This window comes from Podarcis liolepis (assembly GCF_965112155.1).
Source record: "Podarcis liolepis genome assembly, chromosome: 2".
Classification (NCBI taxonomy): domain Eukaryota; kingdom Metazoa; phylum Chordata; class Lepidosauria; order Squamata; family Lacertidae; genus Podarcis; species Podarcis liolepis.
Window position 1 is genome coordinate 13,455,530 of NC_139555.1, and position 21,520 is coordinate 13,477,049.

The 21,520-nt window shown below is 43.5% G+C and overlaps 1 protein-coding gene across 3 annotated transcripts in view; it reads left to right on the top strand.

Moving 5' to 3' along the window:
• Nucleotides 1-21,520, top strand: part of LOC310700490 (cyclic AMP-dependent transcription factor ATF-7) — a 103,658-nt gene that overhangs the window by 48,248 nt on the left and 33,890 nt on the right. The window lies entirely within an intron of this gene.

Genomic DNA, 21,520 nt, shown 5'->3' on the forward strand with positions numbered 1-21,520 from the left:
CACTCTCCCCTCCCATGGTTTCCAGCAGCTGATTTTCATAAGCATTACTGCTGCCAACTGTGGAGGCAGTGCATAGCACTCCCATGTGAAAGCAACGTTTGATCAGAAATCTTGTGCCTCTCTTTTATGTTCCAAAAGCTGTGCATGGTTAAAGGCGCAAAACCCCCAATGCAGAGCTCATGTTTGCACATTGTGAGCCCCACATGTGCACCAGAAACACAGGAGGCAACTCCTAGGGGCCGAGGGGTCTTTGGCCCCCACAATAAAATATTTCAGGGGGCCTCCCCCCTCCCCATTAATGGGCATTGCCATTCAAATGGTGTTCGTGCACCTTGTCATGTGATCGATTGTGCAGGGCAGGGCTTACTCACCCCCCCTTCAATATTTTATTCACGTTGGCACCCAGACCAGAACCACAGTCACTGACTTGAAACAACTATCTTGCCTCTTCTAGAAGCTGGTGGCTAAGCAAGTGAGGGCACACGTTCTAGCAGTAAACAAAATATTGGGAGTCTGGCAGGGACATGTAGAAAATCGGGCAAGTGGGATTTCATAGATCTTGCTGTTCTGAAGGGAACCCCCGAGGACTGCTTGAAGGTTAATCTCTTGAGAAATGTGGCATCTTGTTTGCCTCTAATACAGTCTTAATGATACATGCTGACAAACCAAGCCGCTGTCTTTTAGAGCTCCCAGCTGTTTCTCTGGAATAATTTTTATAGTCTGGCAAAAAAAAAGCAGCATGTGTTTTATAAAAAATCATGGTTCTAAGATTCCCTTGAGAGTAAACATTTACAAATTAAGAATTGTTTGTGCGAAAGGAATAGGGTATAGGGGACTCTGAAAGCCCAGCAAAACAGAGCTATAATTTAACCCGCTGTAGTAAAACCTTGTTAAATAAAACCACTGTGTGATGTGGAGCTAGGGCAAGGCATGTAAATAAGTTGGTGCTTTTTAAGACTGCTGTATTTCCAGAGGCTTGGATGTCTGTGGTTGTTCAGAAATGCTTAGTTCACTTGCTAACACTTGGGCGTTTCTTCTTAAGATCTGTTGGGGAAGTCTTCTCCCATGCCTCAGGGCATGTCCTGGCCACTGTCAGGTTCTGCAGAAGAGCCTCCCCAACAAATCTTGAGACGCAGATCTTAAGAAGAAACATGGGACTTCAACCGTGCCAACAAGGCCACCTGCCAAGGGGTGGCTTTGGGTTTGGAGGTGAGAATTTTAAGGATTTAGCCTAACTAGAAAGGAAGAACAGTAACTGTACAGCAATGGTAATTTTAAAGAAGCAGCATGAACACAATTGCAATCTTATTCTTGCAAATGGTCACTGCTGTTTTGTGATTTATTTTTTTCCAATGTGAAGGAAGTAAAAAGGAGAACTGTGTACACCAACAGATATACGGATGACTTGGGTATGGAGCAAGTGTATGGAGAATGCTGGACTTTGACCTCAAAGACCTCAGATTCTTGCCCAGTTAGGAAGTGACTAGAGGCTTTGGATTAGTCTTTACCTCTCAGCCTTCTTCCCGATCTGATAGCATCAGTAGATGACGTTCATCCAAGCAAGGTGGTGCTTGGATGAACATAATAAAAATCATTCCCTCTAAAATTGAACTTGGGTTGTGTGCCTGTTCATTTGGAAGCAAAACAGTCACCCCAGGATAAACATACTAAGAGAATGCCAAAGTACACACATTTGTGAATTAAATGCAGGTAATTTTCACCCAAAATTGATTGAAAAGGAGCATTCACCTCTACATAGTTCCATCCTTATTTCCGACATTGTAATATATTGTGATGTTTAGCTGGTGATATATTGTGATGTTGGAAACCAGGTATCTCCCAACCCTAACAAGGACCTCCCAGAGTTTCCACACTTGAAAAAAGTTTAATGCTGGGCTGAGACTCCTGTGACCTTCCTTCTGGGACCATAATATCCATCACCCTTGGCTATTGGCCGTTGGCTATGCTGGCTGACATTTGGAGTCCATGTGGAAGGCCACAAGTTCCCCATTTCTGCTTTAAAGGAATCAGAACCTGATTGGAGCCCTGAACAAAAGCACTCCTAGAGGGCTGCAGATCCTACTTGTATTAGAAATAGTTCTGTAGCATAATAATTTGGAATACTGTGGTACCTTGGTTTGCATACGTCTTGGTTTGCATACATTTTGGATTACAAACATGTCAAACCTGGAAGTGTGTGTCCCGGTTTGCAACCTTTTTTTTGCATTACAACCCATTTTTGGGGATTACGAACAAAGTATCTTTGGAGGCCCCATTCGCAAAAGCACGCCTTGGGTTACAACCTGTTTTAGTTTACAAATGGACCCCCAGAACGGATTATGGTTGTAAACCAAGGTACCACTGTACTAATAGCCATTGCATTGCTAGTAAATATATATCTCTGCTTGCTTTTGTTCATAGTAATGTCACCAAAGCATTGCCTTTTTAAAGAAATCTGCTTTCTGTTACAAGGCCTGATCCAGGGTATTGCACAAAGGAAAAGAAGTCCTGCCCATAAACTTACTTGTTCCCTTTATCACAGATTGAGACCACAGTGGGTCACTAGTTACCACAATGGTTCATCTGCTAAACCACCTTGAAGTAGTTATTGATGCCTGATGACAGCTAGACAGTTTTCCTTAAAGTATCTGACTTTCTTCATGAGACCACTGTGAAGCTGCCATAGACCTATGCCTATGGGCCCTTCTTCGTCTTGCATCCTAGATATTGGTTAACAGGGCAACTGTTTATACATGCCTGCACAGAATTAAGGTCTACTGAGTTCAGTGGGACTTACATCCAGGTGATTGTGTATAGGATTGCAGCCTTACTAGCCAATCCATTAGATATTTCATGGTTTCGGAGATACAGAGGTACCTTTTGAATTATGGAAGTTTCTGTTACCTTAAATGAGTGCTTCAGAGCATTGGTCCTTTTTAACCCAGGGGAAATCTCCCTGGTCACCAATGAGCTCTCTACAATGAGCTGCTTATTTCACATTTGTCAATATTTTAGAAAAACAAAGACCAAGCTAAGATTATTGCACCAATTTTGTATTTTTAAAGGATTGGCATCCATTTTAATGTCCATAAAACTTCAAGCAGCATAAAACTTAAAGGAATTTATCTCTTTCTACAAATAGAGATTTTTTTGTCTTTAACCTATTTTATTATTCCCATTTGAAACAGATGAATAGCCTGTTTGTGTTCTGAGCCCTTTCTACATCCTGACTTCTTCTTTTTTAATCCCATAATTCATTTGCCACATCAGATGGTACGTTTCAGCTTTGGACAGCTGCAGAAGCGTGGAAAGGAAAGAGGTTACTTCAAGATCAAAATATAGGTGCATTGGCAAAATGACATGGAGAAAAGCTTCCACAAAGCTCATTCGCATTGTGACTATCAATACTGGTCTTGTCACTACTCTGCCTTTTTATTAAGAGGCTGCATCTGGAAAGTAAAATCCTTAAAAGCCTTGGCTACTGCTCAGGACTAGTTTCAAAAAGCAATTAGAACTGCAAATTAGAGAAGCACCAGGCGCAGAATTGCATTTGGGAATTATGAAGCAATGAGCATGGGAAGACTTTCTGGAGTGGACTTTATCAACACACTCAGTGTGCAGTTAGTATGGGTGTACTGGGAGTTTGCTAATGGACTTGCCAGACTTAATTCTCTTCCAGCTGAAATCTCTCTCTGCTCCCCCTCCTCCTGTTGTGAATCATGAGCATTACAAAATGTAAGAATTTAGGAGGAGAACGAGGAAGTAGTTAAGCACTCACTTAGTCTTGTCTGGATTTGTAGTGAAGCAATCATCAACCTTTTCGTTGTGAAAAGTTGACAGGGTTGCATAACCCACTTGCAGATGGTTAGTAGTAAGTTGTGGTCATTGTGGTTGAAATGGAAAGTCGTCCTGCAAGTTGTAACTTTTACGTTTTCTGTAGATACCTTTGTTAAGCGGAGAGATGGTGAGCTTGAAGAACGCTTTGGGTGCATTTCCACATACCAATATTTCATCACTGCCTGACTTCCAGGAATTCTACAGCGGTTGTTAAATGTGGGCATCATCATCTTTGCTGCTGCTACTTAAAATATTACCGTATTTTTCGCCCCATAAGACGCACTTTTTCCTCTCCAAAAATGAAGAGGAAATCGGGGGTGCGTCTTATGGGGCGAATGCCTGCAAGCCTCGCGCCCTCGGCAGGAGGTCCCACCGGGTGCGCGAGGCTTGGGGCGGCAGCCTGTCGCCCGAAGCACGGGGAGCCCTCGGGAGGGCTCCCCCTGCTTCGGGCGAGTGTCTGCAAGCCTCGCGCACCCGGCAGGAGGTCCCACCGGGTGCGCGAGGCTTGGGGCGGCAGCGGACTTCTAGCTTCTAGGTGCGCGCAAGCAGTCCGCTGCCGCCCCAAGCCTGGCGCACCCGGCAGGAGGTCCCACCGGGTGCGCGAGGCTTGGGGCGGCAGCGGACTGCTTGCGCGCACCTAGAAGCTAGCAGTCCGCTGCCGCCCCAAGCCTGGCGCACCCGGCAGGGGGTGCGCGAGGCTTGGGGCGGCAGCGGACTGCTTGCGCGCACCTAGAAGCTAGCAGTCCGCTGCCGCCCCAAGCCTGGCGCACCCGCAGGAGGTCCCACCGGGTGCGCCAGGCTTGGGGCGGCAGCGGACTGCTAGCTTCTAGGTGCGCGCAAGCAGTCCGATGCCGCCCCAAGCCTGGCGCACCCGGCAGGGGGTGCGCCAGGCTTGGGGCAGCAGCGGACTGCTTGCGCGCACCTAGAAGCTAGAAGTCCGCTGCCGCCCCAAGCCTCGCGCACCCGCAGGAGGTCCCACCGGGTGCGCCAGGCTTGGGGCGGCAGCGGACTGCTTGCGCGCACCTAGAAGCTAGCAGTCCGCTGCCGCCCCAAGCCTGGCGCACCCGGTGGGACCTCCTGCCGGGTGCGCCAGGCTTGGGGCAGCAGCGGACTGCTAGCTTCTAGGTGCGCGCAAGCAGTCCGATGCCGCCCCAAGCCTGGCGCACCCGGTGGGACCTCCTGCCAGGTGCGCCAGGCTTGGGGCGGCAGCGGACTGCTTGCGCGCACCTAGAAGCTAGCAGTCCGCTGCTGCCCGAAGCCTGGCGCACCCGGCAGGAGGTCCCACCGGGTGCGCCAGGCTTGGGGCGGCAGCGGACTGCTAGCTTCTAGGTGCGCGCAAGCAGTCCGCTGCCGCCCCAAGCCTCGCGCACCCGGTGGGACCTCCTGCCGGGTGCGCCAGGCTTGGGGCGGCAGCGGACTGCTTGCGCGCACCTAGAAGCTTGGGGCGCACTGAGCTCAGCACGCCCCAAGCTCCTGGTATAGCGCAGCGATCCGCTAGCCCTGGGAGAGCCCCGCGGCTCTCCCAGGGCTAGCGGACTGCTTGCCGGCACGCAGAAGCTTGGGGCGCGCTGACCTCAGCTTGCCCCAAGCTTCTGGATTAGCGCAGGAGTCCGCTAGCCCTGGGAGAGGCGCCCGGCTCTCCCACGCTAGCGGAGACCTTGCCTGCACGCAGAAGCTTGGGGCGCGCTGAGCTCCACACGCCCCAAGCTCCTGGTGTAGCGCAGCGCACCTGGGGGGGAAATAAATTTTTTTCCCTTTATTTCCCCCCCAAAAATCTAGGTGCGTCTTATGGGCCGGTGCGTCTTATGGGGCGAAAAATACGGTAAGTGCCAACAGTGCAGTAGGCGCCATACCGACCAAAGAAGTTAATAATTGTTCTTGCTCAAGAACATAACAGTGCAAGTCTTCTACCTAAGGCCTGGCTCATGGGGTGGTGGGACTTCCAAAAATTGTCCTCAATTAGTGTAGAAGCCATTATTTTGAAAAGCTACTTTACTTTATGAAAAAGAAGCAAATGCTGAGTTTGCAGAGAAACTAAGCAAATTGAAGTATGTCAACTCATGTTTCTCATTCAATCCAGGGTACAGAAATCCTTGGGTTTTGAAATGTGTATTTCTTTGGGAGGGTGGGGCGGAGTGTTGAATTAAGTTTTACTTTTTCAGGTTATTAAGGACTGCAAGTTAACCTAACAATGTTGCTGAATGTTCCTCTCTGCATATAAGGTTGCCATTTTATCTCCTTTCTTTGCTTCTGTTAATTTTACCCTTGCTACCACAGTACCATCTTTGGGAAGTTTTAAGTGATATTGTTGACTATGAAGGCTGCAATCCAGTGCACACTTACCTGTAGGGTAACCTTTAGCAATAACTAAAAGCTAAAGGTAACAAGGTTTGCAAATGTACAATGGTTACTCAATAAAATTTTCACTAATGAAGCAAGTAAAATACTTAAATTGACTATGTATTCCCTAACTCCCGACAGTATAAAAATAGCTTTAGATTAACTTTTAATGAGGAATGTTAATTGAATACAAATATTTAAAATGCCTTATATTCTGCAGACAACATTGGATTACATTTACATTTGTAATGTAAATGTAGAGATATTTGTATCGAAGAATAATGGATTGTTGGTGCAGTGGGTTTATTTTTTAATCTATGCCATTTCTCCCTAGTAAAATGTATCCAAAGGTAGATGTACAAGCAGCATAGACATAATTGCAGAAACTATCTCCTAGTAGAGGAATGTTCAAGTGCTGTGATGTGTGTAGAAGCCATAAGCTGCTCTTCGGTTAACCAGAGTCCATGAAGTATAAGTAACTTTATGATTTGTCAGTCGTATGCAGGCAGGCTGAGCACTTGCAGCTTAACCAAGTGATCCAGAACTCTGAAAATAAATCTTGTCGTGGCATGCTATCGTCTCCGTTGCATAGCCTTGATGTGAAAGAGTTGACTACTTACGGGTGAGAAAAGTGTTCAGATTCATCATCTGTGACCTCATTTATTTAATTTTCCCTGCCACATAACATTTTTGAAAAGCAGTTACTTACTTATCAGGGCTTCTGATGGGGAATGTAATCAAATTTTGACTTTGCCAGGTCACACGCACAAGAAATTGTGTGCACTAAGCTTGCATGGTTACAGGAACAATTGAGTTTGTCAGCCCTGGAAGGTGGAGCAGTTGATTATGGTTCATCCACCTGCCCCCACACTGCCATTCAGAAGACATGGTGAGCCATAAACCATTTACTGTGAGCTAGCAGCATACCACTGCATGTCCCCAAATCAGCACAGTTGCAATCCTACCCTGGCACAAGCTTTGGCTTATAGAATCTCAGTGCTTGTGGTTTGTTAGGAAGCCAAGATTTGTTCTTGGCCTTTTGTTCACAATTTGTTGAGAGAGACAAATCTTGTAAACTTGTTCACAGTATGATTTTTAGCTCACTGTGTTGCCTGAAACACAGCCACAGAATGCCTACCACTAGTTATGGCTAGCCTGCTACGACCTTGCAGCTAAAGGTAATCTTCTGCAGGCATAATATGTGCACTTCTACCACGAGTGTCTGTGTACAGATATCGCACAGACTTGTTAATGGACACAATGGACAACACATTGTTCTTCATTATTCAAGGTCTTGCATAAGGAAGGTGTGTGCGACTTGCGTACAGCGTTTGCCGGAGAAATCCGAATATCAGAAAGGTTTGCACCAGTCCTAACTGCTCGTGTTAGCACCTGCTGGCAAAACTTTTCTTGCTTGCGTTTAATTGACAAGGCCAGGCTGGATGCCAGAGATATTTTAAGAGACCCATATAGCCTCACTCTGCACATGTGCTCAGAGCTGTAGACAAATTAATCGATTTAATAATTCTGGGCATCTTGCAAAAGACTGAGCTGTTTTTGACTTATCCTTTTTTTCACTTTAACATCCAGTTGTCTATAAACATGAAGCTTGCTTGAGAAGGATCACTGAGTCGGGGATTCAGGAACTGTAAAGCCTTTGCAATTTGTGGTTCATGTAATAAACAGTAGGATTTTGCAAGAGGGCCAGAATCCAGTCTTGTTTTCTTTTAGTGAAGATAAAGTACCTTTCGGCATCTCTTCTTCTCCCACTGCCCCCAACACACACAATCTGTTCTAGGGGTGGTCAAAGTACAGTGGTGCCTCGCAAGACGAAATTAATTCATTCCGCGAGTTTTTTCGTCTAGCGAATTTTTCGTCTTGTGAAGCACGAAATCCCATAGGAATGCACTGAAATTCAATTAATGCGTTCCTATGGTCAAAAAAAGGCCAAACAAAGCCAAATTTGGTACAACAAGAGTTTATTAAGTGCTCTTTAAAGTCACACATACTGTAAAGAGCATTTCAAAATTAAAACCCAGATTTTTTATAAAAAAAAAACAGCAGAGTGGCCCAATGGTCACAGAAAATCATAAAAATGCAGAAAAAAACCACAAACTTCCAGATTCTTGCAAACCCCTCCCCAACTGTTCCCCCAGCCACCCAGCACACAGAAATTCAAATCCAGAATTTAAAAAACAACAACAGCAGAGTGGCCCAAGGGTCACAGAAAATCATAAAAATGCAGAAAAAACAAACACAAGCTTCCAGATTCTTGCAAACCCCTTCCCAACACCAAGTCCTTGAATTCCAAACACCCCAACCCAAAATCCAAAACCCCCCCAAAAAGTTTTAAAAGCTTAACTTACCAAACAGCTGCAAAAGAAGTTTTGGAAAAGCTTCAAAAATCACCAAAGTCTTTAAAAACCTCAAAAAAGGCTACTATGTACACTGCGTTCTATGAGTTGCTCCTCGAAGTCAAGTCGCAACTGTATTAACGGTGTTAAGAAAAAGGAAACAAACTTGCAAGACGTTTTCGTCTTGCGAAGCAAGCCCATAGGGAAATTCGTCTTGCGAAGCAGCTCAAAAAACGGAAAACCCTTTCGTCTAGCGAGTTTTCCGTCTTGCGAGGCATTCGTCTTGCGGGGCACCACTGTAAGTGCTTTCTAGATGTTTCAGTCTACAACTCCTATCAGATTCACCTGCCGTGGCCAATTGTCAGGAGTGATGAGAGTCCACCAGCACCTGGAGGGCACCGGGTTGGCTATCCCTTGTAATTTAATGCAGGCAGTCTCATGAATTGCAGTCTGGGTCTGCATGTGGCTGGTCAGCTTGATGCTGTTCCTTTTCTTTATGTGCTGTAAGAGACGCTCCACATTGTGGCTAAACTAGATGTGACTTGGATGGAGGCATGTATAAAGTGCATGTCTAATTTTGCAACAAAAACCGCATGCTGCATTTTGCTTATCTACAGTATTGTTACGGAAATTACAGGTGGGGGGCACATCTTTAAAGTTAAATGTTACAAATATTATGCCTGAATGTATCCTTTCAACTTGACAGCTCAGGGAAGTGACCCAGCTTTAAAAATAATATAAAATCAACTCCTTTGCCAGTTTCCTCCATTCCAAAGCTATTTTCCCCTTGAAAAAGGACTCCAGGAAGTGCCCAGAGGTGGCAAACCAGAGCAGCACACGGAAATGCCGTTTACCTTCCTGCCTGAGCGGTACCTATTTATCTACTTGCACTTTGACATGCTTTCAAACTGCTAGGTGGGCAGGAGCAGGGATCGAGCAACAGGAGCTCACCCCATCGCGGGGATTCGAACCACCGACCTTCTGATCAGCAAGTCCTAGGCTCTGTGGTTTAACCCACAGTGCCACTCATGTCCCTGGATAGTGGATATTTGTCTATGCTAATCTTATACCCGAGTCTTGCCCTGCCATGTCTGCTTATGCTAATCTTGTACCAAGGACTTGTCTGGACATGTTTGCCAAGGTTAACCCCTCCCCTTTTGTGACATGTCAGTGATGTAGCAATGATGTAGCAATGATGCTGTACGAACTGTATTCTGGGATATGGTGGGAAAGTTTTAAAAGTCTTTGTCACCCCATCTTCGGGGTTCAAAAATTGCACAATAAACTGATCTACAACTATTTGCTCCGGGTGGTGGCTGGACTCCTTCCTTTATTCCGCAGACACCCGTGGGCTCTGCTCTACAAGCTGGGTGACTGAGCAGACTCACACCTAGATTTTTCCGTAACAAGTATCATACCAGCTGTACATAGATAATTTGAAGGTACAAAAGAGAGATCAGTGGGCACCTTATAACAGATACACTTTGCATATACATAGGACTTCCTCCCTCCCCTCTCCCCTTCCCGCTTACCCCTCCAGAGCAGATGGGTTGGGGCAAGGTGAGGGAGGGGAAGTCCCATAGTTGAGGTGGAAATCTTTGCACTAAAATGATAGCTTCATTGGATATAACCTGCTGTTTCAGTCTATAAACAACCACTCCACTGGTTGCCAGTGACAAGTTAAAATTGCCTGCAGAAACCAAGCAATGCAGCTTTTGTAAATAAATGTTTGGTTTGTTTGTTCTTTCTTCAAACAACGGATGTGTCCCAAATGCTTAACGTAAGTATATTTAGGCAGACAAATCAGTAAAAATGTTCTGTACTAGCAAGGTCTAGGGACTCTTATTATTTTAAAGGTGGTTGACCTACATTTTAGAGTTACAAAGAAGAAAAATGTGGCGATAAATTTCAATTTAGTAGATTGCTGCAGTTATTACAAGATTTTAGTATTAACACTTCGGGTATACCATCTTTAATGACCAGGGATGCAAGTAAGGTTTATGTAAGCAGTGTTGCTGTAAGTGTGTCTTCCTATGTAAATAAACTGAGAAACAAAAACAAGATGAGTTTAATTTGAAAGGTCAGAGGATTAGAACAACATAATAAAAATAATCGAGATAATGAAGCTGGAGGAAGTAAAAAAAAAATGTAGTGGATAATAAGCTGCAAAAGCCTTAAAAGTGTTTTGAGAGAGATAAAAGGAGATAAAAGGAGGAAAATTATCCCTCAATAACCAAACAACAATGTTAAGAGAGATTAGCAGAATTTATTGCATTTTATAAATTTATGTGTAGTTTGAGGCATCCACAGGACAAAGGCTTCAATGAGTTCTTTGCCAATACAGACATTCCTAAATTTAAATGAAGATCATATCGTATTTTTTTTAAGTCTCATAATTTTTCAAGAGATAAAATAAACAAAGCAGATGCCAATAAAATCAAATAATTTTCTATGGTTAGATAGGTTCTGAACCAAAAATTATGAGGTATTCATTAATTAAAACTTGTAGTTAATACCATACTCCATACAAAATGCTAGGAACACCACATGATATGAATAAAACCTCAAAAAAAGGAAATGCCTGAGATTAACCAATTGATACAGGCCAAATTTTCTGCTGAGTGAGGATTATTATAAAAATCTTAGCACATTTGGCAGAATCGATAAAGTGGTAGGAAATTGTTTGGTGACTATCTGGATTTGATTGGAGAAATGTTTTCTTTTTAAAAAAATCATAAATCATTGGATGGACATTGAACATAATTGCTAATTATGGGTGGGGGGGTTATTGGGTTGTTTTTGTTTTTGTTTTTATTGTGTATTTTGTGCTTTTTTGTTGTGCTTTTATCCTGAGAACCGTCCTGAGACCTGTAAGTATAGGGCAGAATAATAATAATAATAATAAGCACAAGGGGGAATGATATTGTGGAAGAGACTTTTGATAAAGTCATATGGACTATATCAGTTTAAAAATCTTCAACCATGTAACTTTAAAATTACCATTTGGGTGGAATGCTTTAATATGATTTATAAATACTTCACCAGTTAGTGGTCAAAAATCAGAGAACACAGCTTTTACAACGAGGGACTTTCAGAATGACACTACCTCTATCTGCTTATTTGCAGCTAGTATTGAACTATCCACAATTATCATTGTTTGGAAAAGTACAGATACTACACTTGATTAACAAAAGGTACAAATTTAAAATATTGTGTTGGTGTCAGTGGCATATTTTCACTAATACATATAATTTAAGACTATAATCCTATGCACACTTACCTTTAATCCTGTAAACAGTTTGTTAAGTTAGCATCATGTGTTGTTTGGGCTTTCCTACTGGTAAAAAAATATGGTACTTCAAAATGGTGAATAATATAAATCCTTACAGTTAAGGAGTGGTTATATGGTAAGAGAGAAATTTGCAGGAATGATAAAATATAAAAAAGGTGGTACAGCTGTGGGAAAACAGGATTTTGAGATAAGCTAATTCAACCCATTTCATCCACATGCTTCTTTGGGGTTATAAAACTCCTCTGTCCACCTTAAACCTGAAAAGTGGGTGACTAACAAACACGACTGCTCCCACCTCATTTTGTCCCTTGTACTTCTGATTTACACAAGGTGACAACATGGGGAGTTCAGATCTTTCAAATGAAAGACCAGCATTCTAATCACAGTGTCTTGTAAAAATAAATAAATAAAAATCCACTCTCAAGCTCAAGAAGTAATGCTATTTTTGGCCTCCTGACCATGACTCCACTTCCCAGGTTCTGAGTCATAAAAGCTGCTGAATTCATAACTACTTTAAAAAAAGAAAGAAAGGCTTATTTGCTTAACTTGTGCCGAAAACATGTAGAGAGGGAATGTTGCAGCCGAAAGATTACCTAGTTCTTGATTTCTGTGTTTTATTAACCATAGTTTGGTAGTCACTCCATACTTGTATTGTATTGTATTTGGGTTTAATGCTTTAATGTAAACAGGTTTTAAGTTTCTATGTAGGACAATTTTGTATGGTGTCATAGCTTATGAATTTCAGAAACTAAATACTTGTGATGTCAACCTGTCCTCTAACATGGCAGATTAGGTGGGTTACATTGGTCTGTGCAAGGGGTGCCATTGATATATAGTCATGAAACATATGCTACTTCCATAAGCGCTCCTATGATGTAAGAGTAGGCAGGAGATTAAAACTTAATGATTATATCCATTCAAGGATATTTGGGAGGGGCAAATATTTGGTAGTAGATATGATTGTGAAGATGTGAAGCTGTCCTCTGTCGTACCTCAATTTGGCATCTGTTAAATAGGTTTGCATCTTAAAAAGTAGAGACATCACCTTGCCAACAAAGGTCCGTATAGTTAAAGCTATGGTTTTCCCAGTAGTGATGTATGGAAGTGAGAGCTGGACCATAAAGAAGGCTGATTGCCGAAGAATTGATGCTTTTGAATTATGGTGCTGGAGGAGACTCTTGAGAGTCCCATGGACTGCAAGAAGATCAAACCTATCCATTCTGAAGGAAATCAGCCCTAAGTGCTCACTGGAAGGACAGATCCTGAAGCTGAGGCTCCAATACTTTGGCCACCTCATGAGAAGAGAAGACTCCCTGGAAAAGACCCTGATGTTGGGAAAGATGGAGGGCACAAGGAGAAGGGGACGACAGAGGACGAGATGGTTGGACAGTGTTCTCGAAGCTACCAGCATGAGTTTGACCAAACTGAGGGGGGCAGTGGAAGACAGAAATGCCTGGCATGCTCTGGTCCATGGGGTCACGAAGAGTCGGACACGACTAAACAACAACAACAAATAGCTTTGCAATGTGCTTTAGTAATAGACCGACAGAATCTTTATTTTTGAGTGCAGAACTGAGATGATAGGATGCAAGCAGGTTTATAAATGCTCTGATACAGTTGGCTTGTTTGAGGTTATGTGAGAATTCTATGGCTCAGCTGTGTTTGCAAAAGTGTTAGTCACCATTAGTCACTTCCACTGGGTAACGTTTTTGTCTCATTCACACACCGCATTTTCAGATGTATTTCTGTTGAAAATGAAGTCATGGCTTTACATCTTCAGTATTAAGTGGGCGGCTGAATAGAAGGGTCAGGATTCTTGTTTCAGGCACCCATCCTGAAGCGGGGCACGTATAGGTTTTGCTGCTCTCTCCTCCAAGCAAGCAAAACTACTTCTGTCAATCTGAATGGCCTGTGTCTTTATGGCAGGGAGAGGAGAGTGTGGAGGATAGAGGAAGTATCTTCTAACTGCTTGGTTTTAGAGCACAGGATATCTGTAACCCATTCATTTGCTGTTGGGTGGGAGCACATAAATGGAAGGAAAGCTCCAATGCATTATTTTTGTGCGCCTATGAGGTCCACAGATTCTGTTTGGCATGGGACTACTGTGTGCATAATTGCTTATCAGGGAGTATTGCAGAATAAGATGCATCTGTCCAACGTAACCTGTTCGAGCTGTATACACTTTGCTCCCGGTCTTTAATAAGACAGTCCTAGGGACGCGGGTGGTGCTATGGGTTAAACCACAGAGCCTAGGACTTGCTGATCAGAAGGTCGGCGGTTCGAATCCCTGCGACGGGGTGAGCTCCCGTTTCTCGGTCCCTGCTCCTGCCAACCTAGGAGTTCGAAAGCACGTCAAAGTGCAAGTAGATCAATAGGTACCGCTCTGGCGGGAAGGTAAACGGCGTTTCCGTGCGCTGCTCTGATTCGCCAGAAGCAGCTTAGTCATGCTGGCCACATGATTTGGAAGCTGTACGCCAGCTCCCTCGGCCAATAAAGCGAGATGAGCGCCGCAGTCCCAGAGTCGTTCACGACTGGACCTAATGGTCAGGGGTACCTTTACCTTTATCTTTACTCCACAACAATGAAGTGCTGCTTTCTGCTTTATACATGGGTTTTCATAGAGAAGTGCAGAAAAAGAAAATCCAAGTGACTCAGAATAACCGAGCCAAAGTTGGCTTGTTCAGGAACATTGCTAATATTATTAAAGCTTTTCATTATAATTAAAGCTTTTCATGTGAAGCCATTACTATGCGATAAACACGATGGTCTTTTCTACTGGGTGACTTAAAGAGGATTCCTGTAGCTCAAACAATGAAACTTAAAAATTAAGTCAAGCATTTTAAACCTAGCTGATGTGAGCGAGGAGGCGTATGGCAGGCATGCATTGAGTGTATTTTTCCAACTTGCAGCTTAAGGGGGGGGGGAGCAAAAACTCGCTATTTTTAATTTTGTTATTCCTGGCTCAGGGTTAAGCAACGGCCAACGTTTAAAGTTGCATACATTTTCAGATAGTGAAACTTGGCTTGCTCATAATGTATATGTGCTGCCGAAGCAAGCACGACTTGGCTTGCTCGTAATATAAATAAGTGTTGCCCAGGAATGTAGCTTGTATTTCTGATATAGTTTATGAAAACAAAAGAACATGGATTAATCATACTTCAGGATGTAAGCACATTTTTTCAAGTAAAAGGCATATATCCACATGGGTCCCTGGAACTGTCAGAGCCAAAAATAACATTTTAGAATTTAAGCATGAGGCAACTTTCTGGGGCTGTAGTGCACATAAATGCATTGAGCACTCTGTTTCCCAAAGGAACACGTCTCGTTGTGGGTTTCTTGATTTCAGCAAGCTGCCAGTAAAATGGAAGGAAAAGTAATTCACTTTTTCAGTAATGTTCATCTGAAATTTCTAAAAGGCACTGTGTGTTTTATACCCTCGTTTTTATTTATTTTTTTGATACAGACATCCTGTTGCAAGATGGAAATGGTGGGTTTGCAAAGGAACAAAAGAAAGTTGTTTCAGTGTATTGCCACAACCCAGTCTTTTTCCAACCAAGATTGTTCATTAAGTGTTCTTGGGTGCTCACCATCTAGCAAGTTTGTTAAATGGAAATAGGTGTTTTAATTAAAATGTGCCCACTATGGTTTGGTGCCCCCAGCTGCTGTGGCAGCTGCTCAGTACTTTTTCAAGCACAATGCATTAACCACTTAAACAACACGTTGTAATAGGTTAGTGATAAGGCCAGGGTCGCAGGTGGTGCTGTGGATTAAACCACAGAGCCTAGGACTTGCCGATCAGAAGGTTGGCGGTTCGAATCCCTGCGACAGGGTGAGCTCCCGTTGCTCGGTCCCTGCTCCTGCCAACCTAGCAGTTTGAAAGCACGTCAGAGTGCAAGTAGATAAATAGGTATCGCTCTGGCAGGAAGGTAAACGATGTTCCCATGCGCTGCTCTGGTTCGCCGGCTCCCTCAGCCAATAAAGCAAGATGAACGCCGCAACCCCAGAGTCGGTCACGACTGGACCTAATGGTCAGGGGTCCCTTTACCTTGAAAACGGCCTTCCATCCTTAGCAACACTTCACCCAGAGGTTCACAAACATTGCTTGACTTTCTACCCATTATTTGAGGTTGCTTTCAGCCCTCTCCCTCCGTACAGAGTCCTCATAGTGTAGGGTTGCCATATTTCAAACACTGAAAATCTGGACAGAAAAGTTGTTGAACTTTGGGGGGGGGGGGCAAATTCACAAAAAACTGGAACTCTATCCGACTGCAGCCCTGTCATGCATATCAGATGGCTTGGTAGGGAGGCAGAATATTTTCTCATTTGTGCAGGGATTTGAAGAAGGTCAAAAATTGCCCTGGGATTTCAAGAAGGTAAGCCACAGCAGGAGTCTCTTCTGATCAGCAAGTTGAAACTCCTTTCTTAGCTTTTTGTCAGCTGCTTGATAACTTGGAGGACTAGGTTTGTGGAGCCCTGGCCACACCTATGTTTCAGGTAGATTTGTTTAATTTGTGGCTGAGTTCTAAATCCTTTAAAAAATATTGTAGAAAACTTTAATCAGCCAGTGGCTTCCTTTCATGAGACCTGCTGTTCACATAATGCAAATTGCCTGGCCTTCAGTTGTCTTGTGCTGCTATTATACATTACCCATGGACCAAAGAAGAAAGAGCCACAACAGGGGCTTTGGGATAATTAAGGACAAAGCTTTGTAACTTTGTTAAAATCTATGACACGCAAAGCATCAGTTGAATTCCAAGACAGTCTACCCTTTCCCAAAGGTTGAGACAGCACAAATTTGCTTTTGTTTCAACCCACGTTCTCGCCTCCAGGTTTGTAACAGCCTGCCAGGATTTGTTCTGCAAGCTTCCTGGCAATATACCCTGAAGGTACTTTGCAGGGCAGATAAGCCAGTCATTTTATGACCTGTTGCTTTCTATGAGATTTTATAAAAGCAGGATAACATGATTATGATTGGTGCTGGCAATATGCTGAAGTTCCTTTGCATTACAGCTTTTAGCGTGCTCTCACTGACAACAGAGACAAGTCAGCATCAGTAAGCCAACAAACGGACAGGGCGGTTTGACTCCCTAGAGCAGGAGGGGGCAACCTGTGGCCCTCCACAATGTTGTTCAACCACCATCAGGCCTAGGCAACATGGCCAATGGCTGGGGTGGAGTTTCAGTGCCACCTTAATACTGATTTCTTCATCCATTTTTTTCTGGAGGAAATTAAGCTGAGGTGTAAAGTGGATGAAACTGTTTTGTTCATTGCTGCTGATATGAAATTAGCTTAATGTAATGATTATGTTGATGTGAGTGACTTTATGAGTGATTTTACTGTTTTAATGTGAATGCTAGCTGAGAAAAACATTACAGCCCAACTTACAAGACAATTACATAAAACAAGCTGAGATAAAATCTTCCTTTTCTGAATATGGCCATACTCTCTTTTCTTCCTGTTATCTAAGAAAGCTGTTATTATTGCTCTCTCCCTCTTTTTTTTTTTTTTTTTTTTTGAGAGAGAGAGAGAGAGAGCAGGAACACAAAAACTAGTTGCAAAACATATTAATGTAAATTTGCATTATAAAATGTGGTGCTGCAGAAATGATATTTGGCAGTTGTATTATTCCAAACACTTGCAATTGAAAATTCAGGCCGCCCTGCTTCTGTTCCTTCTTTCTCTTCTCATTGCCTTCCCCAACTTTTCACAATGATCCTCAGGTCAACCTACCGGTATTAGCTCCTGACCCAGGTTGTGAGTGCTGTTCCTGGGATCTATACTGTCTTAAGAGTCTCCCAACAGGCAACTACAGGGAAACATGTGCTTGCAAAGGCTTTCCTTGGCAGCTACAGAGTGTATGCATAAACATACAAATTAGGCTTGAAAGAAGCATTCTGTAGATTAAGGATAGCTCAACTGATAGAGCATGAGACACTTAATCTCAGGGTTATGGGTTCGAGCCCCATGTTGGGTGCAAGATGCCTGCATTGCAGAGAGTTGGACTAGATGACCCTCATGATCCCTTCCAATTATGTGATTCTATGTACTCAATAGAATATGCTGTGGTATGTGCTTGTGTGTTCTGTTGTATGTGCGGTGCCCAAAGCAGTTATACATATTGCATATGTAACTTTAAGAATTGTTAACTTTTAATATCGTGAGTTTATTTTTCCCAACTCCATCCCAGTCCTTTTTCCTTGTATGTCATATCTTTATACATTGTGAGCCTGAGGACTCACAGTTTTAGTACTTGTTTTTGTATGGTGCTCTGAGAACCTTTTGTGGAAAAGGGTGGGGTATATATACTGTAAATCATCATCATCTGTGCCTCTGATCAAATGTTCTCTTTCGAGGAGTATGTCTGGATTTTGGGGGTTATTAAAACAGGTTTCAAATGGACTCTGTGTTCACAAAGCACAGGGTGAATGAATCCCCCATTATCCTTATAACAGGTGCAGTTAGCATGTTATCGTTTTCTCTCTCTAAATATTTGAAATCAGTCTTTCTGGTGTGGAAGAGAAGACCGCATGCCTACAGCTCCCAGAGCCATTCTCCACTTCTTTTTAAGTGTCTGAAGGGAGTCCTTCCAGAGTCTGAACTTGTCAGTTGGGGGAAGAGATTAAAATGCTAGTACTGTGGTTCAGGCTGTTATCCTTTCATCTCACGTTCCATCGCTTTCCCTTCTGTGTGGAGAGGCATGGTTTAGGACTGAAGTGCCATGGTTAGTCTCCAGGTTTTGGCATTCATTAGAAAGCAGCAGAATCTGTTTCAGTTTGCACACAATAAACATTGCAGAGCAATTAAAATCCTTTGTAAGCTTGCAAACAAATGTGGCTTAGAACTTGTGTATCTTGTCCTGGCAAGGCTGGTAGCAGTTGGATCTGTTCCATAATTCTGATAACAGGTATCCAAATTCCAGGTAGCTAAGGCTGGGTCAGACAGGACAGGACCTGAGCCAGCTCCCAATGTAAATCCCAGGAGCAATGGAAACTCTTTCAACAACAGTCTGAGCTCAACTGCATGCCAAAATAGTGAAGCAGTCATTCTGCATGCCCTTCTCCAGTTAGGTATAATTTAAGGGGCAGCATCTTGTCTTGGAGGCTGACATTCCTACTTGGCCCGATGCTCTCCCCCTATCCTTCTGCCTTCTCTGCTGGGAGCTTAGGGTAGACCAAGGGGCTGTAGGCTGTTCATGACTTTATTGTTGTTTAGTCGTGTCCAACTCTTCATGGCCCCATGGACCAGAGCATGCCAGGCACTCCTGTCTTCCACTGCCTCCCGCAGTTTGGTCAAACTCATGCTGGTAGCTTCAAGAACACTATCCAACCATCTCATCCTCTGTCGTCCCCTTCTCCTTGTGCCCTCCATCTTTCCCAACATCAGGGTCTTTTCCAGGGAGTCTTCTCTTCTCACGAGGTGACCAAAGTATTGGAGCCTCAGCTTCACGATCTGTCCTTCCAGTGAGCACTCAGGGCTGATTTCCTTAAGAATGGATATGTTTGATCTTCTTGCAATCCATGGGACTCTCAAGAGTCTCCTCCAGCACCATAATTGAAAAGCATCAATTCTTCGGCGATCAGCCTTCTTGATGGTCCAGCTCTCACTTCCATACATCACTACTGGGAAAACCATAGCTTTAACTATACGGACGTTTGTCAGCAAGGTGATGTCTCTGCCTCTTTATGACTTTTCATGACTTTATGGACACGTAAATCCTGGTTCATCCTCATTTTGAAGAATCTGAATTCTGGGCTTCAGAAGAGCACCTTCTCCCCCTGGGTGGCTTGCAGACCTCAGACCAGCTTCTGGGTCTGTGTTGGATCACTCAGCCAGAGTCCTACAGCACACACATCTCCATAGACATCTCCTCTGCATCAGAACTTCTGTACAGTATGTGGTTTCTGTATTCTGGGACATATGGACATAAAGAGAATTTCTAAGATTAAACAAAATGTAGCTGAAGATCAGAGTAGAAGCCACAGTCTCCATGACTGAGCTTTACTGAGCAACATGGATTACTTCTTCAAATGCCATGATTATATGGCAGTGACAGTGCTTTGATTACCAATCCCTACTGAAATATGGCACAGAGTTACAGGACTTGAAGGGGAAAAAACTTGATGCCACAAATCCTTCAATGGTGGCAAATAAATGAGTTTTGACTCCCTATTACAGTGTTTTATGGTCCTGCTGCCACTGCTTGCCATTCTGCCAAAGTAAAAACTCCATCCACTAGTTCTGTACCAGATTGTGGTGTCAAAGAAATAGGAGTTGTAGATGTGGGTTTTAATTTTATTTTCTTCCTTGAATGTTTTGTTTTTTAAGCTGCTTTTGAAATAGTGGCAGATTTGCTGGTAAATGGTTTACTTGCTATCTTCATTCCATACCTTCCAGAGAGAATAAATTGCTTTCACGCTGCTTTTGCTCATCCTAACTACTTTCAAAATTCTTGGTGCTTTTTGAAGTATTGAGTTGAAGTCATAAAAGGCAAAGGAGTGATCTGGAAAGTATAGTTTGCAACAACATTCATTAGATGCACAGCGTGGGGAAAAAATCACCTCGCTCATTCATGATGTAATCATGGAAGAGGAAGCCAATCTGGCATGTATCACCAAGACCTGGGTGGTTGAGGTAGGTGGGCTTGATTTCACCCAGCTCTGCTCACCCAGGTACTCAGTGCAACACTATGGCAGACCAGAGGGGTAGAGAAGGTCACCATGGTCCATCAGACTTCTGTGACCATCACCAAGGAACCACATCTCTTAGTAGCTGAATTGGAGGACCCGTATCTGCTTTTGGGCCAGAGAGCCAGTCTCCCTGATTGCTGTCCAAGGTGGTCTCAAATGTGATGTTGGAGGAGCCAAGGACTATCTTGTTTGGTGACCTCAACATTCACGCTATGGCTGCTTGTGAGCTAACTCAGAACTTCATGGCCTGCATGATAACCATGGGGCTGTCTCAAGTTGTCATTGGTCCGGCACATGGAGTGGGACATACCTTCAACTTAGTTTTTGCTCCTGATGGCACAGTAAGTGGTCTGATAGCGGGGGGGGGGGGTAATCTTTTTGATTGGACTGGCTCTGCTGGATGGGTGTTGGGGGCACTGTTTTATGGTGGTTCTGATCGTACCTGCAGGGTCAGTTCCAAAGAGTAGTAAAAAAGATTAGTCTTCTAAAGCTGGAAGGCTGAGGTGGTCTCAGCTGTCTATGGGTGATATCCAACTAAGTCATACTTGGAGAAGACCCACTCAGTCAATGGGGGGGGGCGGATAAAAATGCTCAGGAGTGTGCATCTTTTGCAGCTATACCACATTTTTCTGGAACTGATTTTTGATTATGGTCATGTATTCATTGTCGTATAAAGCACTGTCTGCTTTAAAAGGATTTGGTTCTGTTTTGGAGAGGCTAGTCAGTATTGGCAGGCAATTCACTGGAGCAAATTGTTGTTCAGTGGGGGAAATGAAGTGGTAATAATTCTGATAAATGAAGCCTTGATATATTCTGAGTTTGGTCTAAGTTTAATATGACATTTAGAGTAAAGAGCACACTTCCCATTTGAAGAAAGCTATTTTGGTTCATTTGTGTTTGCTATAGTAGGGAATAAAAACAAAAAAAAATGTTAAAAAACTATTTCTTTCTGAAAATGTAGTAGCTTTTATTTGTTCACTTCCATCAATATTGCAAAAGGTCTTTATGGA